Below are 3,449 nucleotides of genomic sequence, written 5' to 3' on the forward strand. Positions count from 1 at the left end.
TCCTTAAAAAATCTCACGAAAAGAAAAAAACAAATCGAAAAACAAATTTGATTGCCCTGAGAGCCGCCAGAACTAGACATCGTTTTTGTCGAAGGTAGTTCATTTTAATTATGTATCTCTTTCTCTTTTTTCTTCCTTTTTCCCTTTTTGCGATCTACGATGAATGGTCTTTCGCTTCTTCTTCCATTGCTCAGTCTCTCTAAAAACTACTGAATATTCATGTCGATTTCATTTCCAATTTTTTAGAAGATGGTGGCTATCTTTTTTTTGAAATGTTTTCTTTTGAGCTTCTAGCCCTTCAGGATCATTTTTTAAAAAGATGCTCTGGAAATTGGAAAATTGAAATTTGAAATTTGATCCTGTTTGGTTATTTTTCAAAAAATGGAAATCAAGACTAATGGTTGGAAAAATGAAAATGGATGTTTTTACCAATTTTCAAATTTTCCTTTTTTGGAAAATTTAACAAACCGAATTCAAAGACATCTTTTTGCAATTTTTTTTCGGAGTTTTTTGGAATTTTCCTGAAAATGAGGAATTTTAAAAAAATTTTAAACTTTGGAACTTTCGAATTTCTGGTTTTCCAAACTTTCTGAAATTCTGAAGTTCTGAAATTTTGAAATTCTGAAATTCAGAGATTCAGAGATTCTGAAATTCTGGAATTCTGTATTTCTGAAATTCTGAAATTATGAGATTCTGAGATTCTGATGTTCTGAGATTCTAAGGTCGAAAGGTTCTAAGATTCTAAGATTCTAAGATTCTAAGAGGAGATCTTTTTTAAGATTTGAAATTCTAAAATTCTGAAAATTCTGTAACTCTGAAATCATTATTTTTCACAGTTATGGAGTGATTTCCATTTTTTGAAAAATAACCAAACAGGATCAAATTTCAAATTTCAATTTTCCAATTTCCAGAGCATCTTTTTAAAAAATGATCCTGAAGGGCTAGAAGCTCAAAAGAAAACATTTCAAAAAAAAGATAGCCACCATCTTCTAAAAAATTGGAAATGAAATCGACATGAATATTCAGTAGTTTTTAGAGAGACTGAGCAATGGAAGAAGAAGCGAAAGACCATTCATCGTAGATCGCAAAAAGGGAAAAAGGAAGAAAAAAGAGAAAGAGATACATAATTAAAATGAACTACCTTCGACAAAAACGATGTCTAGTTCTGGCGGCTCTCAGGGCAATCAAATTTGTTTTTCGATTTGTTTTTTTCTTTTCGTGAGATTTTTTAAGGAAAAAAGTGTTTGAGAAACGAAGATGATGGGTTCCACTTGTTTCGGTAAGAATATAAAATTTAAAAGAAAATTTGGAAAATCATTCAAGCGAAAAAAAAGTAAGGAAAATATTTTTTGAGCTGAAAAACAGAAGGACAGAGGAGTTGAAAAGTAGGAGGAACATGGAAAAAAGACAACATGTTTTTAGGACACTTGGACGCGTTAAGATGGAACGAATGGGAATTTCGAATGACTGGAAACTATGAAAAAATGAGCTTTTTCTTGGGTCGGGAGGTCAGAAATCGAAATTGTGGTCTTATTCTTTAAAGTTGAAGCTATCTAAAGATGCGAAATACAACATTTCAATACTTTGCTGAAAATTAATAAAACTTAAATTTTCAAATATGATTTGTCAAGAGCTTAAAAATAATCTTCCACAACCCAAAGTTTGATGAAATTTGAAATTTCGTCGGTCCCAAAGTTGTAAAATTGGATAATCAAACAAAGCTAGGCTTGCATAGGCGCATGTTGAAGATTCTATTAGGAGCCAAAACAGATCAATTTATAGTCAATAAGGAAATAGACATAGAGTGTGTATTTACCGTATTTCCTCTAAAAGCAATTCACCAAAACCGTCAACTTGAGCTCAATTATCCCGAATCCTATTAGAGATATCAGAAATTTGTTGACTGATAAATTGCTTATCATAATATCACCAATATTGTATCAGTTGAAAAAATTTTGATATCTTTGACAGGAATCGAGATAATTGATCACCAAGTTGACGGTATGGGTGAGCTTCTATTAGAGGAAACACGGCAGTTAGTGTTGCTCCCATTTAGTTGAAAAATGTTCATCTCTGAACTTTGTTTCATTTTGATTCCAGACTATTTTTCTCTCGTTTTCCAATTTCTTGATTCTAATCCGACCTGTCACTCAAATCGGACTTTTTTTGCTCTTTCTCTACTCGAAATTCCCGAAAAAAAACCTTCTTTTCGTTTTCTTTGTTTTCAAAAAATGCCTGTTTGTTGCTTCTTTTTTTTCTTTTCTCTTCTGTTTTTTATCTTCTCTATTCAATTCTTTGCATTATTGTTTTTAGAAAAACGAAAAAATAGGGGTTGTTGGGAGGTATGGAGGTCCACGGAGACGAGAAAAAAAAGAAGAACACAACCCGAATTCCGCCATTTTTTAATTCTTTTGGTTTTTTTCCCGCCTTTTCTGTTTTTTTCAGAGCATCACCAATTCGTTTTATAGTATTTCTCTTATCTTATTGGTTCTAATAATTTTAAAAAATTCAGAAATTCAGAAATTCAGAAATTCGAAAAATTCAGAAATTTAGAAATTCAGAAATTCAGAAATTCAGAAATTCAGAAATTCAGAAATTCAGAAATTCAGAAATTCAGAAATTCAGAAATTCAGAAATTCAGAAATTCAGAAATTCAGAAATTCAGAAATTCAGAAATTCAAAAAATTCAGAAATTCAAAAAATTCAGAAATTCAGGTTTCTTTTAGTAACCCTACCTTTTAGACACAAAATTCAAAAAAGTGACAACAGAATCCGATAGTGCCAGTCACTATGTTCCAAAAATACATTCAAATAAACTCCCGCCCCTAGTAAATATATTTGTTTTCAGAACATTGGTTTCTGGAAATCAATTGGAAACTCGTGTCCAAAACCTTTTCAGAATGTTACTTGGGTTCTTGGCTATAGAAAACGTATTCTGGATTCTTGGACTTTCAGTTTTTTTTCTCATTTTGTAACTTCAATTAATTTAGGTGCGTATAACATAGACGAGAACTATACAAGATAGCGTCATTGGTACAGTAGGAGACAATCTGGCGACAATCCACAAACACCTCTTTGATATCCCCTTGAGGGGTACTGTAGAATAATTTTAAAAAATTCAGATGAAGAAAGATGAAGAAGTCCTTACTTCTTCATCTTTTTTTCTTAAAGGTGGTGTACGGTGAAATTTTTTATTGCATCAAAATGTGCAGAAATGCATGTAGATTGACTTAAAAGAAGAAAAAATTCAAAAAAATTCCTTCATCGAGAAAAACGCATCGAAAAATACGCTGAAAGCCCTTAGGGACGAGGTTTTTTCTAGGCCGCCCGGTGAGTAAAAGCGCGCGAATTCGAACTTTTAAAATTATTTCGCTCGTTTTCACTTTTTTTTTGTTTTTTCAAGAGTTTTCTAGGTTTTTGTCAATTTATCTTCGGGTACCGAGCTCGAA

The sequence above is a fragment of the Caenorhabditis briggsae genome, assembly GCF_000004555.2.
Source record: "Caenorhabditis briggsae complete genome, chrIII, whole genome shotgun sequence".
Taxonomy (NCBI): Eukaryota; Metazoa; Nematoda; class Chromadorea; order Rhabditida; family Rhabditidae; genus Caenorhabditis; species Caenorhabditis briggsae.